The following is a 12873-nucleotide window of genomic DNA, read 5'->3' on the forward strand; positions in this document are numbered from 1 at the left end:
ACAGTAAGAGCTGTTTGACAGTGGAATTTGCTGCCAAGGAGTGTGGTGGAGTCTCCTTCTTTGGAGGTCTTTAAGCAGAGGCTTGACAACCATATGTCAGGAGTGCTCTGGTGGTGTTTCCTGCTTGGCAGGGGGTTGGACTCGATGGCCCTTGTGGTCTCTTCCGACTCTATGATTCTATGATTCTACTCTGCCATCCTGCTACCCAGTTAGAGTTAGGATTGCCCGGTAAATTGTGTTTGTAAAGCTAGGGGCCACTACCATCCCACTCCATTTTTTTATAGTTAAGTACTGTGAAGGTTGCAGCTTGGATCCCTCTGCTGCCAGTAAAACATGTGTTTGCCTCCCTTTAGCTCTTTTCCCTGCTTAAGGGTCCAACTTTGGGTTTTTGCAGTGACAGTGATTCACAGCCAGCTTCAAAGGCCTGCACTGGGATGGTTTCGAGGAGAAGTTGCAAAAACAACACCACCACTACCACAACATTAATATTTTTATTCCATTCTTTACAATTAACATTTTGAAAATATAACCAGGACTTGCCCAAGAGATCTTGCTGCCCGAGGCAGAGGATCAAATGGCACCCTGCCCCTCCAAGTCAAATCCGGTTGAATTATTTTGGCACCTGAGGCAGAAAATCCCCACAAGTGCCTGATCCCCTCCCTGGAAGTAAAAATACAGTAAATAAATGATGGTGATCATTTATAATTTATCATTTTCATTAACCGTTTGCTGTCTTTACATGACCCCCCAAATCAGCTGCCTGAAGTGGCTGCCTCAGTCTCTTTAATTATAAGGCCAGCCCTTATTTACACAGATGCTTTAGGTGATTATAGACATTAGACATGAGAGAATAGAACTATATCTTGTGGATAAATACACCAAGACAGAATAAACCCTGACAGAAATAAAAGCAGCTTATTTTAAGTACAGTTTTGTTACTTGAAAATAACTGTCAATATAGGTACTCCCATAGCCCCTCACCCCCTCCAGCACCTGGCGAGGCCTGCATTGGTGATGGCCCCTCCTATATGTATCAGTGCCCAGTGCATGGGCCAATATTTAGAATCAGCTTCCTGTCTGCTGCTTGGCTGTGTGTTTTGTTTTGTTTTGAATACAAATCTCTGTGCCTGGGGAAGAGCTGCTCTAGTTGAATTTTATCTGGTTCAGTCTGCTACCAACCTTTTTCAGGAGAAGCAGTGACCTGTGCTCTTGCCAGCCACCTCCAATGCTGCCTTGAAGCATTTCTGAGCTGGCTGGATTGTGTCTGTTCTCTGTCAGGCCTGACATGCTTGACATGACATGCTGCAGGCACATTGGGGCGACACACAGAAGGCTGCAGCAGTAGATTGAGGACTCTGGTGGGAAAGCAAGAGGACAGAAAGCTGTTCCAGGGAGGTCTCTGCTTTCTCTGGGGCCAGTGACACTCAGAAAGATAAGAGCCACTTCCCACAGTCCCACTAACAGCCTGAGGAAGGGCCCAATTCCCTCGGAGGAAAGTGGTCAGAGGCTAAAATCAGATGGCAGGTGGCGCAGTGCCCAGTGAACAAGGCCGAAACATACACACCTATTTATCTCTCTCTCTCACACACACACGATATGATAATCTTTATTGTCATTGTCCCATACAGAATGACGAAATTGAAAAAATCTACATCAGACATTAAAAAACCAACAAGCCTGCTATCCCAACTCTCCCAGCCTGGTTAGTCCCTAAAAACTCTTGATACCCCATAATTGAATACAATATACTCACACAGAGACTACCTTACACTGCATTTAAAACCAAAATCGCATTTGGATAGAAACTGTTTCTCATATACGGTATACAGGACCAGATTGGGAACTATCCCTGTTGTACAGTGACCATGAAACAGAACCGAGGATAGGACAGTAAAAATGAAGGCGCAGGCCTGTGCGAATAAAGGCAAGTCTGATGCTCGGTGATTTGGGCTGGCAAGGAAGGGAGCAATGCACCTTTAATGTTCATACCAATGAGCAGACAACACAGCGTCCTCTCAGATATGGGAATGTTTGCTGTTCAGTCCCATGGCAGAGGGAAGCAGAGCACGCCACTTGGAGACATTGTTCTCCAGGTGTTATCAACTCCAGCTCCCATCAGCCCCAGCTAACATGGCCAGTGGTTGTGGATGATGGGAATTGTAGTCCAGAACAACCAGTGGGAGCCTGTGGTTAGCAGCCTGTGGTTTAGAATAGCCTCACGTCTCCCATAAGTATGTACTGTAAATATCCCTTTTTTCATATCAGTCTTTTACCAACTAGGCCATTCTACTTGGGGAATATGGGAGAGGCTTGGCATCTCGCTCATGTCATTGCTGGTATGTAGAGCATCTCTTATTTGCCATAGGTTAGAACAGAAATGGTGAGGAATCAGACCTTTACAATGCCTTTAGAACAGGCTTCACCAACAGGGTGCCCTCCCAGTGAGAGTGATATATGAGTACGCTACCAGCTGGGGTTGATGGAAGTTGTAGTCCAAAAACATCAGGATAGCACCAGGTTCAGGAATCATATTTAGAATATTTTGGAAGTTAAGAATTGCTCTTCTGTGTCTACACTTTTCCTTTTACTCTTTCCCTCCCTCTCTTTTTGATTCATTTTTGGCTCGTTAATCTGGTGAACTGACAGCTGTTTTTAGCTGATTATCCTGTTTTAATTCTGAGTTTGTTTCCCACTATATCCTTAGTCTTTGCGAGCTGCTTGGAGTTGCTTTGGAAACCTGAAAGATTTTGATTAATAAATAAATAAATATACTTTATCATCAATAAGATAAGGTATACAAGTCTGGGATGTGGCAAGGTTCCACAAATGGAGCGATCCATCCTAAGGTTAAGCATATTGATTATGAGTCTTTCTATCACATATACAGTACATAGGGCCAAAAACGAAATTTCTGTAGCTCTGTGAATGTTTTCGCCATACCAGTTTGGCATCATGCCTGTAGGTGGCGGTATTACTGTTCTGAAGGCTAGAGTGAGACCCACTGTAAGGCAATGTCATTTAGTTTACTCTCTGAAGTCAGGGGGAGATTAACATTCAGCACTCAGACAGGCGGACAGCATCTTGCAGGTTCTCCGGGTTCTGCTTTAAGCAAGTCAGATTACAGCTGTGGTGTAAGGGAACGCATTAGAGGAGAAAGCCAACCCTCTGGTCTTAGGTTCATATTCTAAGGGTGAGCCAAACATGGGTGTAACCATGGGGGGAGGGGCAGCTGCTCCCCTAAATCAAGTAAAACAATAGAAATACTTAACAAACTGTACAACTCACACACCCTCCTTAAAATCTTCTGCTAAAACTTCCCTTTCGATTCTCTTGCCCTGGTGAGTCTGCAGCCACAAGGAGCAAGGGGCAACTCAGCAAAACTATTGGAGGCAGCATCCCTCGAAATGCTGGCTGCTGGGTGAGGAGGAGAGGGCTGAGGTCCCGATTGCAGGCTTCCCCTAAACATCTGGTTGGCTGTGGTGACCAGGCTGGCCTGGTTAATCTTCAGGACTCTTTTGTGCCTGTTCCCTCCAGCTCCCAGAACAATTCTGCAAGGTAAGTTGTAGGGACGCGGGTGGCGCTGTGGGTTAAACCACAGAGCCTAGGGCTTGCCGTTCAGAAGGTCAGCGGTTTGAATCCCCACAACGGGGTGAGCTCCCATTGCTCGGTCCCTGCTCCTGCCAACCTAGCAGCTCGAAAGCACGTCAAAAGTGCAAGTAGATAAATAGGTATCACTCCGGCGGGAAGGTAAACGGCGTTTCCGTGCGCTGCTCTGGTTCGCCAGAAGCGGCTTAGTTATGCTGGCCACATGACCCGCAAGCTATATGCCGGCTCCCTCGGCCAATAAAGCAAGATGAGCGCTGCAACCCCAGAGTCGATCACAACTGGATCTAATGGTCAGGGGTCCCTTTACCTTTAAGTTGTATTAGTAAGCGGGTACTGTTTCCATTACCTTCTGGCAAAGTGCTGGGAGGTATGCATTGCACAAGAAGGTACCTTGGTACCTCCCCCCTTTTTGTTGCTTCCCTGAAAAAATGTTAGAGGAATGTGTGGCCAGTGGCGTAGCGTGGGTTGTCAGCACCCGGGGCAAGGCAAGTAATTTGCGCCCCCTAACCCGGGGCAAGGCAAGTAATTTGCGCCCCCCCCGCTGCACTGTCCCTCCCCCAGATAGTCCCTCGCTCTCTCTCTGCACCGCACCGCACGCCTGGCACCCTCCCCTCCACAGTGGGCGGCGACCCGGCGGCTCGGATCGGATTTGCACAGCCAGCACTGCAGTGAGAGAGAGTGAGTGAGCCAGGTAGGGGCAGAGAGCTGTGAGTGCGAGCGCGCCCCCCAGATATTGCGCCCGGTGCGCCCGGCCCCCCCTGCACCCCCCATGCTACGCCACTGTGTGTGGCTTTGCAACACTCAGAAAAACATGAAGCTATTTTTGTTTTTTTTTAGCTCAGTCCTTAAATTGCATTTAGTTCCACTTATCTACCTCAAACTACAGTACATGGTTATATCTATATAGTGATATATAGCGATCAGCAACAGGGAGCAAAGGAATCAGAGTTCAAGCTATGCACCCCATAAAATACCAGTCGCTGACCCTGGGAAATGTAGAAAAACAAGAATAAGGAGGGCAGGAGTGTGCCACATGATCTCTGTCGGAATGGTGAAGAGGCTCTTTTAAGGCTTTTGCTATACAGAAAGCATTTCCATGTAGGAAATAAGATCCAAGCAGTGGCGTAGCGAGGGGGGTGCAGGGGGGGCCGGCCGCACTGGGCGCAACATCTGGGGGGGCGTGCTCGCACTCGCAGCTCTCTGCCCCTACCTGGCTCATTCACTCTCTCTCACTGCAGTGCTGGCTGTGCGAATCCGATCCGAGCCGCCGGGTCGCCGCCCACTGTGGAGGGGAGGGTGCCAGGCGTGCGGTGCCATGCGGAGAGAGAGCGAGGGACTATCTGGGGGAGGGACAGTGCAGCGGGGGGTGGGCGCAAATTACTTGCCTTGCCCCGGGTGCTGACAACCCACGCTACACCACTGGATGCAAGGTGTTTGTAGGTTGTCACCCATGATGATCTGTGCTCAGGCTATTCCTCGCAGGGAAGCGCCATCCGTATTTGAGAAGGAAAAGGACTGTCTGCAGCAGTTTCAATACAGAACTTTGTTTAAAAGGAGATGGTGGAGGAAAAGGAACCTACCCCATATCAAATAACGTAGCAAAATCAAACAGCAAGTATGTGTTTGACTCCCTTTTCCTGTAATTCCTGGCTCTCATTTTTTTCCTTCTTGAGTGGCCTCCTTCAATCAAGAACTAGACCCAAATTTCCCAAGACGCATTGCCGCTCTGATCCTCAAAGACGGAGTGAGAGGGCCCATTTGCAGTCATCCGCCTGCCTGTCAGATTGCCCTGCTTTGACACAGAAATGACATATAAAATCTAAAAATTGGTTTGTTTCTGATTGAAGAGATTTCAATGCACTCCCATCACTCTGAATTTGCTTCACCCAGTTGATAGACAGCTACATATTTGGCTGCGATGAATCTGCTAGCCCAAAACACAGTGAGAAGTGGTCTAGGCAGCTGGTTGTGTGGCTGACTGGTTCAGGAGTGGGTGGGTGGGTTGTGTGACACAGGCTTGAACGTTCCCCATGAAACTATCTCCTGTAAACAGACGATCACCCCTGGCCTGAGGGCACTAGAGGGTTGCTCAGAAGGGAATTTGGCTCCTGGGTGGAAAAATCTCTCCCTGCTGTCTTAAAATAATAATGAAAACAACAATACTAAATACAGATAAAATAAAACTCAATGTCAAATCAGTATAGAATCACAGGAATATATCCAGGGCTATGTTACAAACCTACATTGGCTCCCAGTACGTTTCCGAGCACAATTCAATGTGTTGGTGCTGACCTTTAAAGCCCTAAACGGCCTTGGTCCAGTATATCTGAAGGAGCGTCTCCACCCTCATCGTTCTGCCCGGACACTGAGGTCAAGCGCCGAGGGCCTTCTGGCGGTTCCCTCATTGCGAGAAGCAAAGCTACAGGGAACCAGGCAGAGGGCCTTCTCGGTAGTGGCGCCCGCCCTGTGGAATGCCCTCCCATCAGATGTCAAAGCGATAAACAACTACCTGACATTCAGAAGACATCTGAAGGCAGCCCTGTTCAGGGAAGTTTTTAATATGTGACATTTTAGTGTATTTTTCATCTTTGTTGGAAGCCGCCCAGAGTGGCTGGGGAAACCCAGCCAGATGGGCGGGGTACAAATAATAAATTATTATTATTATTATTATTATTATTATTATTATTATTATTGCCTGCAACTAGTTTAGGATCTGCATGTGAGGCACTCAGCAGTCTTCTTTGTAGCATATTACATTCTGTTGCAAATGCATTTGTAAAAAGTAAATTACAAAGTGCCCTGGTTGAAAATAAGCAGCTTCCAATTTTGCACCCTCCTCTCCTAAGCTGTGGATGGAATGGCTGAAGACAACCCTGGGTGACCATTAAAATTTAGGAAAATGGGAGCAAGCTACTCTGAGCTGTCGGGAAAGAGCAGAATATAAATCAAATAAATGACCCCAAACGGGCCATCAGAGTGGCCCAAATGATACTCCATTGGAGCTCAGTCACCTGTCACTGACAGTGACCAATGAACACAGCTGTGACAACATTGAAAAATAATGGTCTGGTACTCTTTTCATTATGGTTTGCTTTCAGCAGCCTTGCTCAGAGAGGGACATTCTCCTTCACGGATACCAACACCTTTTCTGCAATGAAGCTGTTTCAAAGGCCTTTGCGGCAAAAGCGCAGCCTTCCTTTCTACAGACAGAAGCAGCTGTGTTTGCACCATTGATCCCTTTCCTAATGTTGATCTCTACAGTTTGTGCTCACACCTTAAGAGAAACAGGGATCTCAGTTTGTGTCTGAAAAGGACACACCAACAGAGTTATTCCCTTGGAGAGAGGATGGGAATGGCGGGGGCAGGGGAATCTTCCAATGGGTTTATAAACATCTGTGAGATGAATCAGGCAGATGTATTGTAGCTCCCCGAGGCTTCATGAATCTAGCCTCCACTCTCATCTTCGAGGACAGGTTCTGTTCTGTGAGCCAAAAGAGGCACATAAAAACCCCTGCAAGGTATGGCTGCCTGCTGGGTAAGTCAGGGAGGCTGGCTCTATTCTTCCCAATCTGCAGTCATTTGTGTTTCACCTAAACCACTGTCTGCTCTAATCCTTGAATAAGCATGCTTCGTGCCCTCTCACATCCCCTCTGGTCTGCAGCTAATCTGGGAATAGATCCATTTAATAAACTGTTTTGGATGGCTGTGCTCCTGTTTTGATGGCTGTTGTCAGAAACAGCAGCTGGGTTTAGGAAGGTTCTGCAATGGGGCCTGAAATATTTATAGAGTAATGGTAAATGCCAAGAGCATGGAAATGCTGTTTGTACTAGATTTTTTTTTTTTGTCCAGTTCTGGAGGTCTGGCAGAAAAAGAGCCCATTTCAGACCAGACCCCATTCCATCTGGCATCTTCTGTCCATTTTAAAATGGGTCTGGGTTGAGGCAGGGTTTCCCTATGGGCCTGTAGGCTTTTGTCACCCAGGCTGGTCATCACTGATCACAAGGTGTATCGGGCACCAGGCCATTCTGCAGCATTCAAAACATGAATTGGCCATGCTCCTCGCCAGCTCCTTTGCCTCTGGTAAGTAATAAGAAGTGTGGGGAGGCCAAGAACACATGATTTGTTGTGTTAATGCTGCAATGATGTCTGAGTCATAGAATCATAGAATCATAGAGTTGGAAGAGACCACAAGGGCCATCGAGTCCAACCCCCTGCCAAGCAGGAAACACCATCAGAGCACATATGGTTGTCAAGACTCTGCCTAAAGACCTCCAAAGAAGGAGACTCCACCACACTCCTTGGCAGCAAATTCCACTGTCGAACGGCTCTTACTGTCAGGAAGTTCTTCCTAATGTTTAGGTGGAATCTTCTTTCTTGTAGTTTGGATCCATTGCTCCGTGTCCGCTTCTCTGGAGCAGCAGAAAACAACCTTTCTCCCTCCTCTATGTGACATCCTTTTATATATTTGAGTCCTGTGCTGCTTCTCTCTTCCATTGATTACATCTTGACCCAGACTAAATTCAGAGTTTGGAGTAGTTCTTTGGACATCTTGGAAATAAATCTGGCCATTCGAAAATAATATCAAATGTGCATTGTTATTGACAGCCCTCCTACACAATGGGTTAATCATTACATTATGCATGCTACATGTGGCGTAGGTCATGATGAAACTGCCACATGGGTTACAGTGTGTACGTTCATTGTATTTTCTCGCAATGCTCCTGTTTTGGAATACACATCCACCAGTTCATTGGCATTGCATCATGAGGTTTCATTATGGGTATCGCATAACGAGGGTGTTGAAACGTTTGTTTCCATTCCTTATAAGGTGCCCTGGTTTTTTCCATTTGCTTTGCAAAATAAAATTCACTCTTCTAAATTCCTTGTAGCTCGCAGATGAAATGCCCGAAGCAATCATCAGTATTCAAAAGGTATGTGGTTTTATTTATTTAGAACATATACTGTGTTTTTTGTGCTTTCTTGGTTGAAGGGCAATCAAGTTTAATCAAGTCTCCTGCTTGCACACTTGTGACTGAAGCAGTCATGAATCCTCAGGCCCAGGGGAAGGCATGTTCCATATAAAGGTGTTTTTTGTTTTTAAAAAAACCATTGTGGAAGGATGTATTCTTTTAAAAAAATTAAAAATCTAGGCATCTTTATTGAAAGTTTAAAAGTACACAATTATATGTGCACTAACATGGTGAGATGTAAATAAAAGACAGAGAAAGAAAAAGAGAAACAGCACACCTGTAAAAGTGAAAATAAAGGGGGGAGGGAAAAAAACACCAAACTGTATACATTACAAAGTTGTTATTGTACTTCACCAGATCTTAACCTATTACAGTATTTGTAAAAATGAATTCCAAATATCATTGAATTTGTCCATGGCAAATCTGCGTTGTGAGTGTGTATAAGTTTTCAATCCAATCATAGAAGGGAGCCGCATTTTTATTTTTCCAGTTCATCAGTAGCAGTCTTTTTGCCATGGTAAGAAGGGTGCAGAGAGTCCACGCGTATTGTCCTTTTGTAAGGTTCCATGTGCTGGGCAAATAATTCAAAAGGATATTTTGCTCTGTAAATGTAAGGTTGTTCCATACAGTCCTGTTGATAGTTTCACTTAGCTTCTGCTAAAAATCTTTCAATATAGGACAATGAAAAAACATGTTTTAGAGAAGCATTATTTCTATTCCATCTCTAACAGTTAGATACCTTAGTTAGCCCTTTTTAAAAACAAACATAATGGGGTCCAGTATATTTTAAATATTATTATTTTTGGTATGAGTCTCAATTTAAGGTCCAGCGATGCCCTTGTTATAGCACTTAAAACAGTTTCCCACTGTGTGGCCAAAACTGAGATTCTTTATTCCATTCCTAAAGATTTATATATGTTGATGGCCGGTTTCTTTGTTGCACAAGAATGAACCAACTGCTTCTATAGTTCTGGGGTCTCTGAGGCTGTAAAAGCTGCTGGTCGATAGATGGTGGTTAGCAAGTGTTTTATCTGGAGATATTGCCATTGAGCATTTGTAGGTAATCTGTATTTGTCTCTTAAAATGGAATATGTATAAATTTCATCCTCTTTGTTTATCAGCTGGTCTAACGTTAATATACCCAATTCATCCACCTCTTCCATACAACCATTTCTTTCCCAATTTTTAAAGACGTCTAATAGTACTTTTTCCATATATTGTTTGTGGAGCTTATCAAAAGCTTTTTCTGCATCTAGAGATGGTATAGCTAAATCTTCAATGTTCCTGTTAAAATTGATCAAATCCACTACCAGCCTGATGTTATTTGCAGTTTGTGTCATCTTTATAAATCCTGTTTGGTCATTTTTAGAAATAGTTGGTATAATTCTTTGCAGTCTATTTATAGCTGTTAAGATTTTTGTATCAATGTTTATCAAAGAAATTGGGCGATAGTTGGCACATTGTGTTAGGTTATTGCCCGGTTTTGGAATAACAGATTAGGATGAATTATTTCATTGAAATCGCCTCCTATTATACGTTTATTATATGTACTTTGACTCAGATGACTAAAACATTGATAAAACATATCTGGGCAATCTACATTTGGCCCATATATATTAATTAGCATTATTACCATTTCGGCAATTTTCACACAAAAAATTAAATGGCGTCCATTTTCATCACGAATAACTTGTTGTATACCCACCCTCAATCTTTTTCATATCAAGATAGTGAGCTCTCTAGCATTAGAAATAAAATTTGTAGTATATACCTTTCCTACCCAATCCTTCATTAACACTTTTTTGTCTTGTTCCAACACAGGTGTCTATTGTAAATAAGCGATATCAGTATTTAAAGATTTTAAGTATTGCAGAATTACTCACTGTTTTTTGGAATCTCTCAGCCCTTTTACATATAAACTAACTAACTACATATTGTATTATTAATTTCCTTTTGGCCCCTCTTATCTTGGTCATAAATCCAATATTCATTGATACATGTCTTGTATATGTACATATATATATATATATATATATATATATATAACCTGCCATTCATACACCTCAAATACCTTACACATATCTCTCTGTATAATTTGGCTTTGTATACATAATAATAGCCATAACCAAACAATTTCATTATTATTATTGTTGAAAAGAGAGGGGGGGGGGAATAAAGAATAAAAATGTGAACACACAAAAAACAGAACAAAAATAAGAAGAGACCGAGAAAAATCTCCTACCACATTAATGTTACATAATGAAAACAATAAAACAGATTATCCAACTTAACCAGTTTTGAAAATGTAAGAAAAATTAAAACAGAAAAAAATAAACCAAATGGAAAAATAAAAATAAAAATCATTACTTCCGGAGTGGGCTGAGCTCGCAGTTTCCTCCTCCTCCTTTCCTTTCAGCTTGACTCTGACTTCTTAGTATTTTTATTCAAAAAGCGGTGGTGACTTTTGCTGCTTCACTAGTCAATAAACAGGTGATATAAAACATTCTCTTGTTTACATTCCAATCTATTGGCGGAAGGCCCAGACTGGCAGAACAATATCTTCAACAGTGCATCCTCTTATTAGTTAGTTAAGGGGGTCATTCAAAGCTTCAGTTCCGGTGTTTTCACCAATTTTAGTGAGGAATACCTCTGCAAAATCTGACTGGTTGAATTTGTGAGTTTGACCTGAAGATTGAATACAAAACTTGGCTGGGAACTGAATGTAGTATTTCACATTTCACATTCTTTGCCCTAGCAAGGGCATTTGCATTAACAAATTTAGAGCGTGCTTGAATCACATCCTTGGAAAAGTCCGGAGAGAGAAATATTTTTCTGTTCCCACTTCACTGGGGCTTCCATTGATTTTTGGCGGGATTTGTGCTCATCTCTATCATGAACAGGCACAAACTTGACAATTACTACATCTGAGGGAGCCCCCGACTTTCACCTTTTCACTGGCATGTTGAAAACGTGTTCTGTGTCAAACTGATGTTGAGCAGGCAAAGACAACACCTCTTTGAATACCTGTTGCAAGTGTGATAGGAATTTGGAGGTCTTAGATATATGTTAAATGTCCATAAGTGTACCAACCAAGCACCCACATAGATCAGCACAGGAAGACCGACCTGAAATCATTTTTGATTTCCAAACTGACCAGTTTTTTTTCTCTGCAAGGGGGTGTGTGTGTGTCAGGGAGCCTTCCCATTGTCTCAGGAATTGAGTAACCAGTATTTTAATGTGTGACAGACTATCAGGAAAGGAAATCAGATAACCTGGCAGACAGGAAAAACAACAACACCTTTTCTGTGATGCAGCTATGATGTTTGTGGGGGGTGGTCTTGGATTACACCCCTTCTGTGATGTATGTATGATGTATGGAGGGGTGGTCTTGAGCTCCAGGGCAGGGAATTTAAAATGTCTATATAAGGCCTTGCACACCATTTTTCTGGGTTCCTCCTCCCTCCTGCGTGTGGTGAGTGAGGACCCTGTTGCAACAGATCAATAAATATCAGGCTTACTAGCTGCTTTGCTTCTCAATATTCTCTGGTTGGCCTCTGTTATTTTCTCCAACCAATAGGGAACCTACGTTATATGGGCTCTTGGATACCCCATAAGGGAAAAAGGGCACATTTTTGTTTACAACACAAGTAATCTGTCAGCTCTATTTAGCTTGGTGGGTTTTCAAGGCCGATAATTTTCAGGATCTTTCGTCTTTGCTGAGATTCTGAATCGTTAAGGCAATGATTAAGAGTGCTGTGAAAGTCCCATGAAAGGTTTCTGGCAGGCATCCCCAACCTTTGGCACTCCAGGTGTTTTGGCCTACAACTCCCATCATCCCTAGCTAACAGGACCAGAGGCCAGGGATGATGGGAATTGTAGTCCAAAACATCTGGAGGGCCAAAGGTTGGGGATGCCTGGTTTGTGGCATAGTTATTCTCAGTTCCCCCAGACCATTGCTCTCTGGAAGCCCTGCTGCTGTTGGCTTTCAGGAGCTCATTTGAACAGCGGCGCTCTGTATGGTGTAGTGGTTAAGAGCGGTAGTCACGTAATCTGGGGAACCGGGTTCGCGTCTCCGCTCCTCCACATGCAGCTGCTGGGTGACCTTGGGCCAGTCACACTTCTCTGAAGTCTCTCAGCCCCACTCACCTCACAGTGTTTGTTGTGGGGGAGGAAGGGAAAGGAGAATGTGAGCCGCTTTGAGACTCCTTAAAGGGAGTGAAAGGCGGGATATCAAATCCAAACTCCTCCTCCTCCTCCTCCTCTTCTTCTTCTTCTTCTTCTTCTTCTTCTTCTTCTT

This window comes from Podarcis tiliguerta, assembly GCF_965153285.1.
Source record: "Podarcis tiliguerta genome assembly, chromosome: 6".
Classification (NCBI taxonomy): Eukaryota; Metazoa; Chordata; class Lepidosauria; order Squamata; family Lacertidae; genus Podarcis; species Podarcis tiliguerta.